Source organism: Culex pipiens, chromosome 3 (genome assembly GCF_016801865.2).
Source record: "Culex pipiens pallens isolate TS chromosome 3, TS_CPP_V2, whole genome shotgun sequence".
Classification (NCBI taxonomy): Eukaryota; Metazoa; Arthropoda; class Insecta; order Diptera; family Culicidae; genus Culex; species Culex pipiens.
In genome coordinates, this window is record NC_068939.1 from 138872232 (window position 1) to 138895321 (window position 23090).

At 36.6% G+C, this 23090-nt stretch overlaps 1 protein-coding gene and 1 pseudogene across 3 annotated transcripts in view; both read right to left on the bottom strand.

Moving 5' to 3' along the window:
• Positions 1 to 23090, bottom strand: part of LOC120417316 (GTPase-activating Rap/Ran-GAP domain-like protein 3) — a 292571-nt gene that overhangs the window by 212897 nt on the left and 56584 nt on the right. The window lies entirely within an intron of this gene.
• LOC120417321 (uncharacterized) lies at positions 14445 to 20996 on the bottom strand (annotated as a pseudogene).

The following is a 23090-nucleotide window of genomic DNA, read 5'->3' on the forward strand; positions in this document are numbered from 1 at the left end:
ACAATTATTTCTTCAAAAGAAGTTAAGCATACTAAAAAAACTGATACCGAAAAAAAAATAAGTTCAAAAATAAAAAGAAGATGATTAAATCTAATTTTATGTAGTAATTGAGCAATTCTCTACGAAATCGATCTTTTTTTTAATTTTAATTTAATTTTATGTAGTAATTGAGCAATTCTCTACGAAATCGATCTTTTTTTTAATTTTAATTTTTGTTTTTTTTTTAAATCCAGCTGAAACTTTTTTGATGCCTTTGGTATGCCCAAAGAAGCCATTTTGAATCATTAGTTTGTCCATATAATTTTCCATACAAATTTGGATGCTGTCCATACAAAAATGATATATGAAAATTCAAAAATCTGTTTCTTTTGAAAAAATGTTTTGATCGATTTGGTGTCTTCGGTAAAGGTGTAGGTATGGGTAAGGACTACACTGCAAAAAAATGATGCACGTTGAAACATTTTTGGTGATTTTTAATGTCATTTTTTGTCACGAAATCTTGATTTGAAAAAAAAACACACAATTTAATTTTTTTTTTTAATTTCTGATATGTTTTAGGGGTTATCAAATGCCAACTTTTCAGAAATTTCTAGAATGTGCAAAAAATCTTTTAACGATTCAAGACTTGTTGAGCCAATACTGTTTTTTTCAAAAATTCGAAAAATCGGTCGCAAAAATTTTCAATTTCATTTTCGAAGTAAAATCGAATTTGCAATCAAAAATTCTTTAAGCTAGTACAAATTTTTCAATTCAATTCGGTTTATTTGTGAATAATCAAGTTACAATGAGTTCATTTAGGTACATAACAGAGTTTTGGAGTTCCTTTCAGCTGTGTGTTACATCGTAATTCAATTGAATGTGTTATTACTTATAAATATTAAATAGAAGGCAAGAGTAAAAGTACAAATTTTATTAAAAGTTTTTGTCACCACCACCCCCCAAACTGGCTCTGTGAACTAGTCTAAAATGCATTTTAAAACACTTTTTGCATTCAAATGTTGGGACTTTGGCTTGTTATTTCAATTTTTACGGCAGGACAAAACTCTCCTCAATATCTCTTGCCTTTGCAGGAGGGCTTTGAGGAGAATTTAATCCCGCCACGGCCCGAACCGCCACGCTTTGTCCATCCCGAAGAGCTCATACACAACAGCTCGTTGAACATGCTGCGAATCAAAACAATACCATCTACAATCTTCCCACCCGGGCAGACGGTAATAACAAAATTCATGCCATTTCAATAACAAATACTGTTAAAATAACAGAAAGTGTTATGGAATCTTCTTGAAAAATTCATTTTTGCATAGGGGTTTAATAACAGATTAGGTTATCATAACAAAATTTGTTATTAGTCTGATATTGGTTGAAAGCCAACACAACTTTGGAATAACATTTTTTTTATGGAAGAATACCTTCAACTGTTATTGGGATGATCGGATTAGTTGTTAAAATAACAAAAAATAATAACAAAGATTTGTTCGAAGAATAACTCAAAATGTTATGAGTCTGTTATTACAATAACAATCCAATAACAAAAAAATCATAACGACGAATAACAAATCTTGTTATAAATAACATAAAATGTAATTGGCCTAGTATTTTCAAATATCAAAAAATGTTATTCCCAAGTTATTTCCGTCTGCTCGGGCATTTCCACATCGTTGCGCCCCTTTCTTTCAGCCGTCTCGAATGTAAACCACGGTGGTCAAACAATTACGAGCCGTTTTCACAGGCCTCCAGCTAGGTCACAACTTGTCATCATGATGACGCAACCAAACCAACGTGGAGGTAATAAATGGGACACTTACTAGGAACCTGAGGTATACTGTTCCGATCAAGATAATTCGAATGATCTAACGGAACTACGGATGTAGATGGATATGCTCTTTCCAAGATGTTCCTTACCTGTATCCTTGGCTTGCTAATTGAATTGCAATGATTCATTTTGATAACTATTCAAAACTATTTAAACTAGAAACTTTAGCATTTCCACTTTTAATAAAACTGAGAAGCTCTATTTATAATTCTCTCGCTCCAATTCACTTCAACATTTCAGCTAGAACCCCCACAACCACACCTCTAAATTGTAAAGTGCCAAATTGTACATTCCAAACAAAACATTCTAGTTTGAAGTGCCAGCAATCAGCAAAACTTTCCGGCAGCTCGTAGAAGCCCGTACAAATGGTAGCGCAATTAAATTCCACAAGCTCACCTCTGAATAGCACACCAACACCTACACACTAACATCAATTCCATACCAATTTTGTTCTGTTCCCGGAATCACCCGCGAATCGTGCACGTTGGGGGCTGTTAAAAACAGTACTGAAGCTAAAAGCTTCCCGAGCTGTCGGGGATTCATCAGTAGAAATGTTGCTTACCTAACATGTCGTCGTGGTCGTGCCATCTTGTCGCAAGTCAATTTTTGGCGTTCCGAAAGAGCACGTAATGTAAACAATAACAAACCCGTTTTGTTTGACTGACCATTCTGTGCATTGTTTCGAAGTTTGGTTGAATTTGGTTGTATACGGAAGTCGGACATGTACGTGTGTCAAACGCGTTCTGACCTGAAATCTCTTTGGCCAGTCGTCGTACTTACAGCAGTTTTCAGGGTGTGTCAAGATAGCACGATCTATTTTGACATCCAGTGCTTTTTATGTATCCTTATGGAAATGCTTGAAATTATTTATTTTTAAACATTGACCAAAGGTTAAAATCTGCATAATAAATAAATTTGGACTCCAGCTTCAATGCACTTTTCCAGTAACTCAGTATGCAACCAACTTTAGAGTAGCTGAAAAGCCATACAAACCCATTAAAATTTGAAAAATATGGCGACGCTCCGTAATCTCGATTCCTAAAAAGCTGGGTTGGTTCAAATTTTCCCTATAACTTACTTCCACTGAATCGCTCATGCTGCAGAAATTAAATTATGCTCGCGTCGAGTGGCAAAAACAAAAGCGTTCCACCTCCCCCCCCCCCAGACCTTTCCGGTGCCCCCCCCCCCTTTCACGTGGCTTTGATTGATTAGTCTCACGTAACCCGCTTGCGGGCTAACCCGTTCGGAAAAAAAAATCATGGGAAAAGACGCCAGAAATCTGATGAAAGTTAGTAATAACGGTGCACCACCGTCGTCGTGCCACACGTGTGATTTACGGTCCTCGGAAGCAATTCTCGTTAGAGTTGGTGGAAGTTTTTTTTTTCTTCTACGATTTTACACCCAAGCGAGATTATTTTGACAAAAAAAATAATATTCGTCCACTTTTGTGACAAATTTGTGCATTCTGAAACAAACTGTCCATTATAAACCTCACATTCTAAAATGTCACATTTTCCAGCAATCCCCAGTTGAGGTGTCTTCCACGAAGGTCACGGGTTGACGCGCTGATGGTGATGACCTGTAACAGCAGCAGCAGCAGTAGTGTGCCACGCGGGACCGTTTCCGACCTTCCGTGGAACCTGACGTTGCTAATGGGATTCGTACATTTCTTTGGCTAGGACGACTCGATTAAGGTTGAGCTGAGGAAAAGCAACTGGTCAGCAGAGTTTAGGTCATTTTTTTTTCTTATCTGACCTCACGTGTGACCGGATTACATGGTAATTTTCTGAATGAAAGGGTTGCTTGGGCAAAAAAAAAGAAATAGAGGGAAATGTTTGTTATATTGGTGGGGAAGGTGGTTGTCAAAGTTGTCAAGTCATCGTCAAATCGATTTTATAAGCGTTCGGAATACAACAAAAAATGTTCTGATTTTGGGCTAAAAAATCAAATAATATTCTACGATGAGTCATTCTCTACGTTTTCACTGAGGGGCTATCCATTAACCAAGTGGACAAATTTTAACTAGTTTCAGAAATTCTTAAACGTTATAAAAGAGCAATTCTCTACGAAATCGGTCTTTTTTTTAAGAATTTTAATTTTTGTATTTTTTAATCCGACTGAAATTTTTTTGGTGCCTTCGGTATGCCCAAAGAAGCCATTTTGCATTATTAGTTTGTCCATATAATTTTCCATACAAATTTGGCAGCTGTCCATACAAACATGATGTATAAAAATTCAAAAATCTGTATCTTTTGAAGGATTTTTTGATCGATTTGGTGTCTTGTGAAAAGTTGTAGGTATGGACTACACTGGAAAAAAATGAATACACTGGAAAAAATGATAAACGGTAAAAAAAATTTTGGTGATTTTTTATTTAACTTTTTGTCACTAAAACTTGATTTGCAAAAAAACACTATTTTTATTTTTTTTTTCATTTTCTGATATGTTTTTTCAAAAAATCGAAATATTGGTCGCAAAAATTTTTCAACTTCATTTTTCGATGTTAAATCAAATTTTCAATCAAAAAGTACAGCAGGGAAATTTCGATTGAGTGCATCGTGTTCAAGTTATAGCCATATTGAGGTAACTTTTTTGAAAATAGCCGTAGTTTTTCATTTAATTGCTGAGATATTGCCATGCAAAGGTTTAAAAACATGAAAATTGATGTTTTCCAAGTCTCACCCAAACAACCCACCATTTTCTAACGTCGATAAAAATCAAATCAAATTATTCGCTCTACAGCATTGCCTTGACATTCTCGATTGCGAGATTCCTACTCGAAACTAGGTGTTCGAAGGCTTGATTGTTGAGGCAATTGCAAACCTCTTTTTACACCTTAGCTTCCATCCACCCCGGGATTCGAACTGACGACCCTTGGATTGTGAGTCCATCTGCCTACCAGCAACTCCACCGTGGCAGGACCCAGGGAGACGACTCCTACACCTGGACTGAGCTAACGACCTAACCTCTAGGTTAGTCCGGGGCCAACATTTACTTCCCTGTCCGACGGAAGGCGTGATCAGACAAATCTCGTCTCGAAAAATGCCACCGGGACCGTCTGGGATCGAACCCAGGCCGACTGGGTGAGAGGCAATCACGCTTACCCCTACACCACGGTTCTAACGTCGATAACTCAGCAACTAATGGTTTGATTTTCAATGATAAAATATGAAACAATCGTGAAATTTTTCGATCTTTTCGAAAACAATATTTTCAAAAATTTTAAATCAAGAATAACATTGCAAAAGGGACAAACATTCAAAATTACGAAAATATTTTTTTCGAAATGATCAGAAAATTTCACGAATGTTTCATAATTCAACATTATAAATCGGACCACTAGTTGCTAAGATATCGACATTAGTGTAGTCCTTATCCGAACCTACAACTTTGCCGAAGACACCAAATCGATCAAAAAATTCCTTCAAAATATACAGATTTTATATTTTTATACATCATTTTTGTATGGACAGCTGCCAAATTTGTATGGAAAATTATATGGACAAACTAATGATGCAAAATGGCTTCTTTGGGCTTACCGAAGGCACCAAAAAAGTTTCAGCCGGATTAAAAAATACAAAAATTTAAATTGAGGAAAACAGACCGATTTCGTAAAGAATTGCTCTATACAAAGTTGTAGAGCAGACATTTGATGTACAAACATAAGGGGTTTGCTTGTAACCATTACAATTTATAACAATTTTACGAAAAAACAGTTCTGAAAAGATGGTTTGGTTTTTGGTGTTGTAGCTCGAAGACATTTCCAGAAACTAAAAACACCCAACAATTATTATTTTGAGCTATTTTTTACTAGACAGCTGCCAAAGCTGTTTTTAGATTTTTTTGAATTCTAGATAACTTTGTCAGAACAACAAATGTGCCATGGGTTTTCTATGTACAAATGACCTTTTGAAAAAGTAAGCGAGACTTAACTGCTGATGCAAGATCAGATTTTTGTCAAAAAGAAGTTATTTACACAATGATAACCAGTTGTATTTCATTTCATTTATATCGTTATTGTAGAATTATACGTATCCTGTTTCTGTCTAAGCTGAAACATGAGGAACGTTTCAATCAGACACCCAGAACAAGGCATCGGTATACGAGAGCATAAAGAGCATGGTTCGGTAATAAAATGGCACTGTGAACGAACGGAGAAAAAAAAACTACCCGTCAGAAAAAAAAAGTACCGGTATCGAGACACGAACCCAAGACCTTCGGCTTATTGAACCGTGCCTTTGCCGTATGGGCCTCCATAATTCGGTGATTATGTGGCGGTCATTTGTTCATATAAGCCACTCAATGGGATAACCTGTTTTAATGAACGAATGAACACGATTTGTTGTTGTTGTAGCGCTAGAGGTCTTTACCCTCTACAAATAGTACTCCTCACGTTTCTTTTCTATCCGCATGGACTTTAACTTTGGGTGCAGGCATAACTAATTTGTAAGGATGTCTAGATGATCCTAAAATTTGCAGGATTCGATTTAATCAAATCTGTCATTTTTACAAACAAAAACATCGTTCCAACTTCTTTTTCGAGTGTAAAAAAATCACCCAAAATTACCTGAAATCAAGCATGATACAAAAATGGAACGATGTTTTTGATCGCAAAAATTACAGATTTGATCAAATCGAGCTTTTCAAAATTTTGGGATCATCTAGACACCTTACAAATTACTGGAAAAAAGAATCGTCTCGATTGGTTGAGTTATGCCCGAGAACCAGTATGTTAAAGGTACTCTTGTTTTGCTTTTTGGTTTTCCAAAAAAATATTGTGAAATTCAATCACCCAAAACATCAAACACCTTATGGAAAATCTCAGTTTTTTTTTCTTTCCTATGAAATAAAAGTGATATGGTGGAAATCTCTGGAAATTCAGCCTTGATGTAGTGTCTCATTACTTTCTGCTGAAGAGCTCGTTCTAAAAATCTATTTCCTCCAGTTTAAGTTCAGCTCAAAGCAAAAGGTTATAAAAAAACCTTGTCAAAGCCGTCTAAAACAAACCGAGATGACGAAACTGACCTAAATTGGATCCAAAACCAGGAAATTCAATTTCTTACTGACTCACCAGTAGAGACTTGACTTGCAAGTGAGATTCCTTCACCGGTATAAAGCAGGGTCAACAACAGTGAAAGCTGCCTCGCGCAGGTCATGTTTCTTCAAAGATAACTGATCTTTGGGGCATGATTCTGCTTCCTTTAAATTGGTTGTGCTAGCAAGGAAAGCGACACTGAGTGAGGATGCTTAAAGCTTGCTTATGGTTGATAGCAGCAGCAATTTTATCTCGGTCGAATCCAATGGAATTTTCGTGTTTAACTCAAGAGTGCTTGACCCACCTTTCAAAAATAAGGATTTCAAATGAAATTCGTTTATACAAATGTAAAGTTTAACAAGTGTGTATTCCGAAGAAAAATATATTTTTTTAACCTGATTGCAATCATTTCAAAGTACTGGTAAAATTTTCCGAATTTATCATCTACCAGACAGAACATTGGCCTGGTCTCCGATGCCCTCTTCTAGAGGATATAGCTTTTTTAAACGAAAATCAATAACCAATGTCAGAATGCGAGGGTGCGATCGTAAAAAGTTTAATGCCGGCTCATCCAAAAAACAGAGAAAAAGAAACATTCTTACCCCCTCGAATCGCAACAAATTTTGACATACCTGAAAAGAAATAAAAAAAAGAAAAGTTGGTTAGATATATTTAACGATTTCTGAGAATGAAAAATTACGGTATTACTTTAAGTTTCGCCAGGATTGAAAGTTCAAAAAGAAAAACAAACAGATTTTGCGTGAGACACTGTAAAATGTTATTGAGCAGTTCTCTACGGAATCGGTCTTTTTTCGTCAATTTTAATTTTTGTATTTTTTAATCCGGCTGAAACTTTTTTGGTGCCTTCGGTATGCCCAAAGAAGCCATTTTGCATCATTAGTTTGTCCATATAATTTTCCATACAAATTTGGCAGCTGTCCATACAAAAATGATATGTGAAAATTCAAAAATCTGTATCTTTTGAAGGAATTTTTTGATCGATTTGGTGTCTTCGGCAAAGTTGTAGGTATGGATACGGACTACACTGGAAAAAAATGATACACGGTAAAAAACATTTGGTGATTTTTTTATTTAACTTTTTATCACTAAAACTTGATTTGCAAAAAAACACTATTATTATTTTTTTTTTTGATATGTTTTAGAGGACATAAAATGCCAACTTTTCAGAAATTTCCAGGTTGTGCAAAAAATCATTGACCGAGTTATGAATTTTTTAATCAGTACTGATTTTTTCAAAAAATCGAAATTTTGGTCGCAATTCGCAAATTTTTCATCTTCATTTTTCGATGTAAAATTGAATTTGCAATCAAAAAGTACTATAGTGAAATTTTGATAAAGTGCACCGTTTTCAAGTTATAGCCATTTTTATGTGACTTTTTTGAAAATAGTCGCAGTTTTTCATTTTTTAAAATTCGTGCACATGTTTGCCCACCTGTGAAAAAAATATTTTTGAAAAGCTGAGAAAATTCTCTATATTTTGCTTCTTAGGACTTTGTTGATACGACCTTTACTTGCTGAGATATTGCAATGCAAAGGCTTAAAAACAGGAAAATTGATGTTTTCTAAGTCTCACCCAAACAGCCTACCATTGTTCAATGTCGATATCTCAGCAACTAATGGTCCGATTTTCAATGTTAAAATATGAAACATTTGTGGAATTTTCCGATCTTTTCGAAAACAATATTTTCAAAATTTTCAAATCAAGACTTACATTTTAAAAGGGCGTAATGTTTGTGCACGAATTTTAAAAAATGAAAAACTGCAATTTTTTTCAAAAAAGTCACATAAAAATGGTTATAACTTGAAAACGGTGCACTTTATCAAAATTTCACTAAAGTACTTTTTGATTGCAAATTCAATTTTACATCGAAAAATGAAGATGAAAAAATTTTTGCGAACATAATTTTGATTTTTTGAAAAAATCAGTGTTGATTAAAAAATTTATAACTCGGTCAATGATTTTTTGCACAACCTGGAAATTTCTGAAAAGTTGGCATTTCATGTCCTCTAAAACATATCAAAAAATAAAAAAAATTAAAAATAGTGTTTTTTTGTAAATCAAGTTTTAGTGATAAAAAGTTAAATAAAAAAATCACCAAATTTTTTTTACAGTGTATTATTTTTTTCCAGTGTAGTCCGTATCCATACCTACAACTTTGTCGAAGACACCAAATCGATCAAAAAATTCCTTCAAAAGATACAGATTTTTGAATTTTCATACATCATTTTTGTATGGACAGCTGACAAATTTGTATGGAAAATTATATGGACAAACTGATGATGCAAAATGGCTTCTTTGGGCATACCGAAGGCACCAAAAAAGTTTCAGTCGGATTAAAAAATACAAAAAAAATCGAATGACCGAAATCCTAGAGAACTGCTCTATTGTATGAGTGAATACACTTAGAGATCAAATGAAAACTATGTTTACTGATTTGAAGATCTTGGGACCATAATGCTCACAGCTAAATATATTTTCGTATAATTTTTCAATATGTTTTACGTACCTATCGTATCCATATATAAATTCGTTCGACTAACTGAACACAAAGCACCATGCGTCTCCAGCTAATTTTACCTAAAACTCATTTCGATAGACAAGCATGGTAATTTTAGTTCGATTGATCTACTGAAATCCACTTTTTTTTTATTTTCAGCAAATCATATCTCAGAATCATATTGGGTAATTCTCAACCAACTCACACGAAATCGGTAAAAGTTGCCCCGACCTCTCTTCGATTTGCTTGAAACTTTGTCCTGAGGGGTCACTTTTGTCCCTGATCACGAATCCGAGGTCCGTTTTTTGATATCTCGTGACGGAGGGGCGGTACGACCCCTTTCATTTTTTAACATGCGTAAAAAGAAAAGTTTTTCAATAATTTGCAGCCTGAAACAGTGATGAGATAGAAATTTGGTGTCAAAGGGACTTTTATCTAAAATTGGGCGCCCAATTTGAGGGCGTACTCAAAATTCCGAAAAACGTATTTTTCATCTAAAAAACACTTAAAAAGTTTTAAAAACACTGCCATTTTCCGTTACGCAACAGTAAAAAAAATGGGAACATGTCATTTTAGGGGAAATTTATTCTTTACGAATCTATATTAAAACATTGAAGGGTCATGTTCTCATTTAGAAAAAAAAAAATCATTTTAAAATTTCGTATTTTTTCTAACTTTGCAGGGTTATTTTTTAGAGTGTAACATGGTCACCCGCGACAGACACGAACAACAAAACAAAGAGAAACGCAAAAATTAACTTTTTCAAAACTTTTTTTCGTAAAATCGCAATAACTCGTGATGTTTATAAGCAACCCCATTATGTAAACATATCAACATTTTTTTAATTGTCTGCTCTACAACTTTGTAGAATATTGTTACACTCTAAAAAATAACCCTGTAAAGTTAGAAAAAACACGAAGTATTAAAATGAAAATTTTTGTTATTAATAAAAAAATTACCCTTATGGATCAATAAAGATTCGAAAAGTACATTAAATTTCCCTTAAAATGACATGTTCCAAAAAAATTTACAGTCGAGTAACGGAAAATGGCAGAGTTTTTAAAATTTTTTTAGTGTTTTTTTCGATGAAAAATACGTTTTTCCGGAATTCTGAGTACGCCATTTAATCGGGCGTCTAATTTTACATAAAAGTCCCTTTGACACCAAATTTCTATCTCATCACCGTTTCAGGCTGCAAATTATTGAAAAACACCTTTTTTTTCGCATGTTCAAAAATAAAAGGAGTCGTACTGCCCCTCCGTCACGAGATTTCAAAAAACGGACCTCGGGCAACTGCTGCGTGAGTTGGCGAAGAAAAGGATATTCACAATATCACCATTTTTTAAATATGTTACATAAAACATTCTAAAAAGTCATAGAAACTTACTTTCAGCTATGAGCTCTTTGGCTTCGATACCTTCGGAAAAAAAGTTTTTATTTGATATGCAAGTGTTGATACGTGAAGAGCTTAAATTGGGTCAGCCTTTCCTGATCTAATTATTTTTAACCAAGGAACTCCTATGCCAAATTTGAACCAAATTGTAGTACTTTTGATCTGGATCTTTCTATTTTGACGTGGAATCCCTGAATTAAGAAATGTTAGCCATATTTTTTAGCAATGATTATTGCAAACAGAATTTAAATTTTATAACATAACAGGTACAATAAAATTCCTTTAAACATAGAAAATCCATCACAAAAAAAATCCCACCAGAAGTTCATTCTCCGAACGATTTGATCAGTTTGCGATTGCCAGGTCCCTGAAGCATTTCCCAAAATTTTCAAATTGATACTCCAATTTCCTCGAGGGTGCTCGCTCACACACAAACACACACACACACGAATTGCGAATCCTGTCTGTCCAACGCTGATGTTTACTCGAAGTAAACCGATACAGAGCAGTGGGAAATTGAAAAATTCTCCCGGGTCTGGTTGAAACAGAAAAAAAAGAACTTCGATGCGCATCTGGTGTCAGAATTGGCCCCGAGCATGAGCTGTCTGTTGGCACGTCAAATCAAGCGTGGGATATCAAGTTCAGCTTATTCATCGTGTTTCGATTTGGCATCTTTCAATATTTACTTTTTTTTGTGCAAACTGCACCACGTGATGGAAGTCATCAGTTACGTAAATTAATTTCAATTAAACCACTCATTAAAAAGGTCCCCAAACGACAGTAAAAAAAATCAATTAAAATTTAATAACTGGACCTGCCAGCGGCAAGACGGTTGCCACAAGACCCCAGGGTTCGGAACGTCCCAGAAGAGCCAAGAAAGAAAAAAACCTTGGCAACTTCTACGACCCTCTCCGGATCCGATTAATTCACCCGCATCCGGTAAACCGGAAGGGGTTAAAATTTGCATTCTACGAAGAGGAAGGTTACTTCTTGTGGAGATAATTCTTTGCTGAATTCTGTGAAGAAAAACTGGTCGAGCGCTCCTTAAATATTCATGCAGGTGAAGATTTTTGCCGCTCATGTTTTTGTTTAAAAATTAAAAGTTTTGACTAGCTGGTTCTAGTTTGATGGTTTTTCTTAGGTATCTAAATCGAAAAATGTTACAAAATGAGAATATTTTGGGTTGTTGTAAGGTGAGATGGATAACCGTCAGTATCAGCATGACTTTTTAGTCAAGAAGATTTCTCATACAGAAGAGCTACATATTTCTGCATGTAATATCACAAACAATATTATGATTTATGTATTACTTTGTTTTGCCCTAGTTGAAACCAGTCCAGCATCCAAAAAATACATAAAAATTGATTCAATGATACGTCTGTGATAAAACTTGCCCAAAACAAGTGATTTAATTGCTGCTTAAACAAGTGATTTAATCACAAATTGAATCACTTAAACAAGTGATTTAATTGCTGCTTTCACGAGAAGTAATCCAACTTCCGGCTAAAATCCCCACAAATCACTCACGGGATAAAAATAACGATTTCGCTAACAGAAACATGTAGGAAAACGGTGCTGGAACCTGGAAGTGCCCACACCTGGATCGTACCGAGAGCCACTCGAACGGATACTTCTGCTGCTGCTGCTGCTGGCAAACTCCGGTACAAGATTGTGTACGTGTCTCGTCACGGTAAATTTCTCCCACGGCGCGCGTGACAGGTAATAGCTGCCAAACATGCACACGCGACCACGTGACTGCTTTATGTCTCCTGTTTTTCCTCCCGCAAAAGCTTTTCCGTTTATTTTTCCGTGCGAAAAAGGAAAGATTTTTCCCAGGAAATCGACACCAGTTCGAGCAAGACGAATTGCAATTCAGGTAGGTCACGTGGAATATTGCTAGATTATGTCGTCTGAATACATTTTGTGTTAAATTTGACAATTATTTATTGTCTTTCTTGACACTTTCTTGTTTTCCCTCCGATTTTTATTGTGTTTTTGGTTCTTTCCATTACCAAGTTTGCCATTAAACCAACACACCCATAAAGAGAATATTCCCATTTTTCGTCAGCAAACAGATGCAAATTTATTTATTTAACAACAAACACACAATCTATTTCTGCAATCCTTTCTACAGCAGTGACCCATTCCCATGATACAACGTGGTACTAAACTATCACAACATATACGGCCAGCAAACATGCTAGAGTTGGTCCATGTAGGTGGATAACAACAATCAGACCATTCGGGAGGGCAAATTTACCGACTGCATGCACTCGGTGTGAACCCCCCACCACAGTAGCAGTAAAAGCAGAGCCATTTTAATTTGCCGTTTATCGTTCTTATCACCACATAACCAGGGTAGGGTTACCAGTGTTTTTGTGTGGAAAATTCAATTTACCTTTTTCAAGTTTTTACAAGGTTAACAAAAGTAGTACAAGATAAAGTTTAAATAAAATTAACTGCAATGACATACTTTTTCCCAAAAAAAATCTGCTTGTAATGCTACAGACATGATCAATACGACAAAGAGCAGTATTAGGTGATTTAAGTACAATGGAAATATCAATCATCATGCTCAGTATTGAAAACCGAGAATTTCGATAATCCTGACGATGTTGCCCAAACACGCATGTTGCAGTAGGGTGTAATAACAAACTCGATTTTCCAGCAAAGCAATTTTTTGGTTCCTTTTGGGGTCCTAAACAACACCCCAAAGTTTGGGAACGATTGGTTCAGTTCTCACTTTGCGCAAAGCGATTCAATTTTCCATATAAATTTGTATGGGAAACATCTTTTTTTTTTAATTTTGATATTTAAAAAATCCACGTTTCACGCTATGTCAAAAAAGAATTCATATTCGGATACTCTGGAAGGTGCTCTATAACTTTCCCGAAGAGAGTATGGTGCTAACTTGCTCCTGAAAGAATATACAGCGTCCTCAAAACTCGTCTAAAACGTGTTTTTCGAGAAAAAAACAAGTTTTAGACGAGTTTTGAACAAGCTGTATCTTTTTATAGGAACAAGTTACAACATTCCAGAGCATCCGAATATGAATTCGGTTTTAATATAGCGTGAAAAGTGGATTTTTGAAATATCAAAATCCAAAAAAATGGTTTTCCCCATCCTAATTCCCATACAAAATTGAATCGCTTTTCGCAAAGTGGGGACTTAACCAATCGCTCCCAAACTTTAGGGAGTTGTTTAGGACCTCAAAAGGAACAGAAAAGTTGCTGTGCTCACTAAATTTGGACAAATTTTTTTTTTTCCATACAACCATATTACCACATGGTTGGAACTCCAAACATCCTGTTAGCCCAAAAAGTGTGACGATTGTTGAGTTCTGTCGCTGGTATAGTGTAAATTTGTCCAAGCTACCCACTCAAAGCGTTCCGTTTAAATTCCGTTTAGAATTCCGCTTGAGCGAAAAAAGTTCGATTCGAATTCTAAACAGTGTTCGTTTTAGATTCTAAACCGCATTCCGTTTCAAACGCAACAACCGGTTCCGTTTGAGTTTTCGCCGCAAATCGGTTCAAGCGGAATTCAAACGGAATCGAAACGGAATGGACGGGTTACTTTTGACAGCTGCTTCTTCTTCTTCATCTTCTTTTATCTTTCTGGTTTTCTTTTTTTTGGTTGAACCAAACTTCAACCAAAATTAATAATTCAACCTTTTTTTCATTCACAGCTAATTTTATTTGTTTTAATTATAATTAATCATGAAATCAAACGCTTCCCAACCCCGGCTCCCCTTTGTTTTCAATATATTTTTAAAGATTAACAGTGAACATATTGCCCTATAATATATAGCGATTCAGTGCACTCCGTTTCCCCTATATCGATCGGAACTTCTTCATAGACTTCGTTAGATTCCGGGACTGTGAACCTTGACCTTGTCCGGTGATGACGATCCCGAACGGTGATCCAGGAATGTGCTCCTCAGAAAATCAAATCGTAGTTTCGTTCTCTCCAGATAAGTTGGCACGCACCTACTCTACGTCACACGAACCGTCCCGAATGACGGTGAAAGCAGGTTGTTAGTCCAGGCTGTCCAGCTCTGGCCTGAAGTTACGACAACGCGACGGATCACATCCGGATTTGACGTTCAAGAAGAATGGCGATCCCGGCACGGGGACACTGTCATACAGCAGGTTAATCGTGTTACGACAAGCTCCAAACGGAGTGTACATGATCCGGATGATGTCACTGTTGTCACTGGGCATCTGCTTGGTCGGAACCTCGTTACAGCGTGGATCGAAGATGTTACAGGACAGCACCGGTCGGTTGGGGCATTCATAATGACATAATGAAGTAGAAAAAACACCGTTGTCAGCGTCCCTAGAAAATGTTTAGGGTTTTAAAAATCGTTTTAGAAAGTAAATTCAGATGGTAAGGTACCTGGCACAAACGCTGACTACATTTCCGGATCCAGTGGCGTTGAGACGTTCACACAGAACGGGTAGCCCGGGATGGGACCTCCACCGTAATTGACCTCGACGGACACAGGGTTGTCGGTAGATGTCGTGGAGTGACCATTCTCGTTCTTGGTCATATTGTGCTGCAGCAGCGTGTTGACGAAGACCTCTTTGAAATTTACTTCGAGCGGTGCTTCACCAGCGTCAACGGTGAACTCGGTTGGTTTGAGTTTACTGCCTACCGCGACCTGTTCTTGGTATGAGCGTGAGGCAAGGCGGCTACTACCGTTACTCCCGACATGCTGCCCCCACTTCCTATCATGCTTAGGCCGCTGCTGCGGAAGAGGACGACGATGACGAAGTCATGTACACAGCGGCCGATTCCCGCTGGCCACTGTAGTGGTGCAAGGACGATCCAGACGGGGCCCACGAGAAGCGTTTGTCCGCCTGGGATAATCGTACGCGACGCGGTCGGTTCCTACGGAGGCTGTTGTTGCTGCTGCAATCCATGTTGACGCGCTCTTGACCGGCTTCTTGTCGCGGCACCCGCTCTGGGCCAGGCAGCGTTCAGTTGAATGGCGTTCGTCAGGAGCATCAGCTGACTGGACGAGAGTTCCACCATCGAGGCCGGCACCGGCACGTTGAAGTCCTGCTGCGGGGGCTGCATCGACTTTCCGCCTACGACTTAGTGCTTGATCGGGCTGGGTATGGTTTGATAGTCGGGCAGCCAGAGATCCGGTTTGCCATTACTGTACTGGTCGGTAACGTTACGACCCCGGTAGGTCTGGTAGAGGTGAATATCGTAGGTAGGTCCACGCTCACGGACGATTCGCAGCACCTGGCTGTTGAACGTGATTCTTATGTTCTCAGTGGCTTTCGGGACAGAGTTCGTCATCAGCGTGCCGAGCAGCTGCCTCTGGTATTGCACCCGTACCTTCAACAGAATTAGGTTCTGGCGAAGGTGCAATCTCACCGGTCATGACCTTTTATCCTTCGATTTGACAGCAGACTCTTTATCACGAAGATATCCTTTACCGGCTCCTGCTCTTCCTGCTTAGCCGGTTCATTCACATACAAGCCATGAATGAGAAGAATATATTTAGATTATAGTACATTTTTTTAAATAATTAAATTCTTACCTGTCCGAACTGGATCTTTTTTTATCCAGGAATGCTCAGGGACCTGGTTGCTTCGGGTACGTTCAAGAAATAAATGTACTCCATGCCGATGAGCTCGTCGCAACGCAGAACAAGAAAAGATAAAAATAAAATAAGTTATTAGAAAAGTGTAATTATTCATATACAAAACCCTTTTTTAAAAGCAGGTAATAAAAAAATCTGAGGATCTAAAGATATAAGTCATCTATTACAATAATATATACATAAAAAAAGTTAAGATTATTAAAACTCAAGAAGTTAGGAACTGCAGAAGTATGGAACTTAAAAAAATTAAATTTAAGAAACAAAGAATGAAAAAAAGTTTGAAAATGTTCAGAATTGAAACAGTAAAGAATTTTAAAATTTCAGATGTTTAGAAGTAATGTTTTTTTAATAATTTGAGGATTTTAGAAATTAAAATGAAGCAGTAAAAGATTTCAGAAATCATGAATTCTAAAAAAAATCGCAATTTAAAAATGATAAAATTTATAATTTAGTTGTTATAACCATGGTAATAATTGGACAATTAGAAAAATTTAAAAATACAAAAAAAAAACAAAAGCTGAAAAAGTTTATTTTGATTATTTTTTATTTTAAAAATTCATGATGAATGAATGAAATGATGAAGTTTAGAGTTAAAGAATGGATGAACTCAAAAACCAAAGAATTTAAAAATATAAGAATTTTTAGTAAATTTCAAAATTCAAAAAATCAAGAAGTTGAAAATTTGAAAACTGAAAATAGAATTCAAGCATTTAACAGCTAAGAAGATAAAATTTAAGGAGTCAAGAAGAAAATTTTGAAATCTTAGATTTATAACATTTCATAATTCAGGAGTAAAGAAGCCAAGAATTTTATAATTCTAGAATATAAGAGCTTTTGAATCTAAAAATGCAAGAAATTCAGAATGCAATTTTTATTTATCTAGAGATTTTAGTATTTTAAATTAAGAAGTTTTGAATATGAGGAGGTACGAGGTTAAAATTTTAGAATTTTCGTTAAGAATTTAATAAATTATGATTTCTAAAGAATATACTTTTAAAATATAAAGATCTTAGAATTTATGTATGTATGTGTGTATGTATGTATTATGAGCTTAATAATTTGAAAAGTTTTTTTTTAATTTAAAAATTATGCATTTTAAGCAAATAAGAAGTAAACAATTCAATGATTGTACGATTGTAGGATTTAATGATCTTTAGATTTAACAACTTAAAAAGTTGAGAAATCTAGATTTTCAGAAGTTTAGAAGTCGAGAATTTTATTTAGAATTTTTAAGAAACTATGAATTTCAAAGTTTTGGAATTCTAAAATTCAACTATTTAAGAGGATATAAATTGAAAAAAAAAAACATTAAATAAAAAAACTGTTTAGCAATTTAATAATCTACAGAGTTTGAATTTAAGAATTCAAGAAATTTAGAACAATAGAATTTATAATTTAATAATTTAGAAGTTAAGATTAAAAAAAAGGTAAACAAATTAGGAACCTTAATTTTTTTAAATATCAGAATTCAAAAAAATTAGGAGTAAGGAAGCCAAGCATTTAACAATTTAAGTTTTTGAGAGTTTAAAAATTTAAGAAATTATAAAGTTGAGAAGTTATAAATTTTTAATTTAATTTTTTTAAATTTTATTTTTTTTAAATATCAGAATTCAAAAAATGTAGGAGTAAGGAAGCCAAGCATTTTACAATTTAAGTTTTTAAGAGTTTAAAAATTTAAGAAATTATAAAGTTGAGAAGTTATGTTTTTTTTTATTTGGAACTAAGAATTTTTGAATTTAAATAGTGAAGAGTTTAACATTTTAGAATAAAAAAAAAAAGTTCAGTGGTTAAGAATTTTAGAAATAATGAATTCGAAACTTTTAGATTTTTTTAGGAATTCAAGAATTAAAAAAAAGAAATTAAGAATTTCATAAGTTGAATGTTTTTTTTTTAATTTCAGTTTTTTTTAGGAATTCAAGAATAAAAAAAAAGAAATTAAGAATTTCAGAAGTTAATTTTTTTTAAATTTCAGAATTTAAAAATTAATATCGAATTTAAGAAAATAAAAAGCAAGGGATTTAAAAATTTCAAGGTTTTAGAATTTTGAATCTAAAAAATCTACAATTTAAGAAATTTAGAATTTAAGAAGTAATAAATATAAAAAAAATAAAATTTCACAAATGAAACCTTCATAAATTTTAGAAAATATAAATATAAAAATTGAAGAATTTTTGAAAATTTAGAACTCAAAAAGCTCAAAATTTCATGATATTTAAAATTTTAGGCTTTAAGAAGTTAAAAATTAGAAGGTTAAGAGTTAAAAGTTAAGAGAAAAAAGGAAGAGAAGAATTTTAAAATTTACAAATTCTAGAATTTGAGAACTTAAAAATGTAAGAAACTGAGAAATACAAATTTAGTGGTGATTCCAGTCCCTGTCTTATTTACCCTGTCCACGCCGTCTCGATGCCTGCTGACCGATGGCGACGGCAGCGCCGCTTTCGGAGATCTCGCATGCCTTGTTGATCTACTGCGTCTCGTTCAGGTACATGACAGAAGACGTCACTCACCGATCCAGACCATTTACGGCACAACCAGCCGTCTTGGTTTACCGACGGTTCCGACTCAGCATGCACGAGTGAGTCCGGTTTCTGCTTCTTGACGCTCTTTTGGAATGGTTCCCTCGCTGCTGCTGCCCTCCCTCGCTGCTCGACCTGATGGTCTTGACGTCGTTCGTACGGATCCACGTTCCAAAGCTGCGGTTCCCGATTCTCAACGCCGGCAGAAAGAATGGCCACCTCAAAGGAACGGCACATGACCGATTCGGGGTTGTCGCTGTCGTCAAACTAAATGGACAGGCTGGACTGTTTGTACAGGATTTGGTGGTTCTGACACTCGACCCGGTAGGATCACTGAATCGTCCTTTAGTCCCGACTTGGCACAACCGATGTACTGGTCATTCTCGACGATTTTTTGCACCTCGGTCGGCTACATCAGCAGCATGCGATGCGTTTCTCCACGGGCTCAACCTAAAACGGAAACCGGAGTTAAAAATCAATGTTGCCAAATCCTCTACCATAACTTACCTTTCTGTTAACAGATTCCAATCGCCGTCGAGTCGAGCTGCGGCGGAAGTCTGCCAGCTCCAAGGCAACTCGCCTACACCACTTAGCATCCGGTCAAGATCACGAGCCGACTCGTCTAGGATGTTCATTCCAAGGAATATTGAATTGATGAGCGCTCCGTTTAAGTCCTCCGGTTCAAGGTACTCTGCCAGATCGGAGGAACCTGGGCGAACCGTTGATTTGTGCCCTGAAGTTGCCTTCAGCTGCTTTCTCAGAAACCAACGAATCGCGTCTTAACCTGCACCTGCGACATCTTCGATCGAATGCCGTGCTCGATGAGCTTGGCGTCCGCTTTGCTGATTGAGCGATGTTGTTTGACGCTGGTCTACACCCGCCCATATTCGACGTAGTCTAAAAGATAGTAAATCGTTATTTTGGGGAAAAGATTTATTAAAAAGTTCAGTTCTCACCGTACGCCACGCTCCATGCTTTAAGCCTGTTCCTTTTCCGCTGGGTTGGTTCTCGCTCGTCGTCCATTCGCTCTGGTCCTCGTCGTCCCACTTGCCGCTTGCCAACGGGCTCTTGATTGGGGCATCCTTTAGGCCGCCCTGCATTCCTTGTTTGTGCACTTGGCGTACCCTCGCCGGTCGAACCACGTGCGCTGATGGTTTCGTTCCGTCTGCCTTCGTCGAAGCAACCAGCCTCGTTGGCATCTCCTCTGGTGAGCTCGTGTACGGCGTTCCTTGATTTGTGGCGCTTTGGGGTGCCTTGCTCTGGTCCAGTGGTGACACAGTCATCACTAAGACCAGCTGGTTCCGGCCGCTCGTGAAGCTCGTGAACGCACTGGAAGTCCTTATCAGTTCCGTCTTCCGCCAACCAGCGTCCCACTTCCGGACCCAGCGCCTCACTTCCCAAATGGGGCTCTCACATTCATCTTGAAACTGGAACCTTGGAACTGGAATCTTGAACCTGGAAATGGAAAAGGAGATAAAATTCTGAAATCAGTTTAGTTGAGGTTATGTCACCAGAGAGTTATCGTTGACAGTACGGAATGATCGGAACCGCAGCAGGCTTTCCGGAACATGAACCACCAAGGCATGCCGTGACCTAAAACGGTCACACGAATCCTTGAGGCCGGAACAGGTGGATAAGGGGAAAGGGCACTTATCGTGCGATGGTAACCCAGCAGCGAGTACAGGAAGTCGGCCAGGTCTCCCAGCGGAGCACTACGATTTGAAAAACGTCGAAACACCTAAATAAATTCATTGTTTGATGAATTATTTATCGAAAACTAGAAAGATAACTATAATTTTTACTCACCAGTCCCATTCCGAAACACACGCGACAGGACTGAACATGTTTCGGGCTTTCTTTTTTCTTAACACTTTGACGTTTGGTTCGCACACTTATGTCAAAAATCAACAACAAAACCGCTTCGGCGAAAATTGGCGAAATGTCATCGAGGTTCCACCATACACCAGGTGTCGCCCCTGTACAAAAATTGCTCAAACGGAATCGAAGCGGAACCCAATCAGATAATCCGCTTAGAAAATTTCGAAGCAATTTTCGAAGCGGAATTCGAAGCGGAATGAACCCGTCATGCGGAAAACGGTTTGATTGGGTAGTCACAGCCTACTCAGCATAAACAACTCTCAAATCTGAATCTCTTATATCACTCGCAGATTGACAGAAAGACCTTGTTTTTGCTTTATCTACCAATTCTGCGTAATTCAAGTAATGTTTTCAAACATAATCGATTTGTGGATATTATGTAGCTTTAGTGACGCGATCTCTTTGCCAGCACTTCATTTTTTATGATTTCACTGATGGGTTGAGAAAATCGTGCTTTTAAAAATGAAAGGAGCAGATTTTGAAGTTGCAAATGGGGGATGGGAGGAAGATGACCTCCCATATTTTTGTTCGATGTCACAGAATCCAAGCCAGCACTAGCTAAATACCTGTTCCCAAACGAATAGAATGATGACTCATGATTATTGAACATTCAATTTTTAACTGCACAGATTTTCCGGCATTTTGGAGCATGAAAAGTATTTATATAAATTGCAAAAACAAACGGCTGACACGAGAGGCGCGCGAGAAGAAAAATGAAAATTCAAATCATGGCATGCTGCGATTTTGTTTACTTGAGGCATCTTCTCAGTATACCAGTTTTGATCGGATGAGGGGTCAATGCATACTTCATGTAGTCGGTATCTGTTTACGATTAAATTTGGAGTTTTTTTAAAAGGTCCAATAAACCAAATTTCCAGTTTTTGCTTTTTGAAACCGCCTTGAGTCAGGGGTATTAAAGAACACCCAACAAGCAAAAACATTAAATTTGGTTTATTGGGCCTTTAAAAAAAACTCCAGAAATGACATTCTACAAATCAACCAAAATTTTGTAAAAAATTATTAATTAAAAAGTTGAACGAAAAATGGGATGTTGTCGTTTGAGTAACTTTTAAAAATGTTGAATATAAGGAAACTTACTAGAAAAACAAAATTTGGTTTAAAGTAAGTAAGTAGGAAAAGAAAAACTCATAGGTTACATAATGAAGCCAGCGTGACAAAGTGTGACATAGTAGGGAGGGGGGTATTTTTGGCCGATTTTTAGCGTGACACACTTTATGGCTGAAGCCCAAGGTCACCTAAGGCCCTTGAAAAATTTTCCGAGTTTTATTACAAGGGTTCAGTCAAAAATGGTGAAGTTAAATTGCACACCGAAGTGCCGTTGAGTCAATATTATGTGCTGGATGGAAATACATGCTGTTATCCAAAACTAAAAATACATAATTTGCTACTTTTAATAATTTTATAAAATTCAAAATATTCTTAATACACGCACTATGGACGACCCATCGGTGTGCAAAACTGCCATAAAAACTGGTAAAAAAGTTGCAGCTCTCCACCGCGAGAGGCAGCACCTGTCCTGTCCTCGTTTTTTAACCTTAAGTTCCACATATGTGATATTACACCCTAATGTTGCAGTCCTCTCCGTGTGTGCTGGGTTTGAATCCCGCAGGATTAAATTATGTTTTCTATTGCAGAAAAATTTACATTCCATCTGTAATATTAAATGATTATGTGCACGCCAAATTGCTTTCAAACATTTTCAACTGGCTTTACATTGAAAATATTGTTACTTTTTATCTTAACACTTTTTTATGTTTTTTCAACAGAGAAACAAAATGTTTCAACAGAAAACTTTGAACACAGATTTCAAACATTGTTTTTCCTGGCTTATATTCATTTACGGTGTTACCTCGTTACGAGCTCGACTACTCCTCAATTGTATAATTAGCAAAAAAAAAATCACATCGGAAAATTATGCAGCTTAGTAGGGCGTAAAATTTTGCAGGGTTTAAAATTTTCCGGAAACGGGATTTTTTTTACCTGGGAATTCCCGGGATCCTGGGAAATTTTTGTAAAGGTCTTTAAACCCATTTTCAATACATTTGTAACGATTTTAAAGCTTGAAATCATTGAATAAGTTGATTACTGGGCTTGATGATTTTCCACGAAAACACAAAATTAGAGTAAAACTTCACAGAACGTGAAAAATACCTTCCATCGGATGAGGAAGTAAAATGTCGCTCCCGGCCTTGGTGTTAGGCCGTTAAGTCATTCCAGGTGTAGGAGTCGTCTCCATGCCATAAGTACAAACAACACACCAAACCAAGCCTACTCCGGTGGAATCAATCGCTGGCGGTGGTT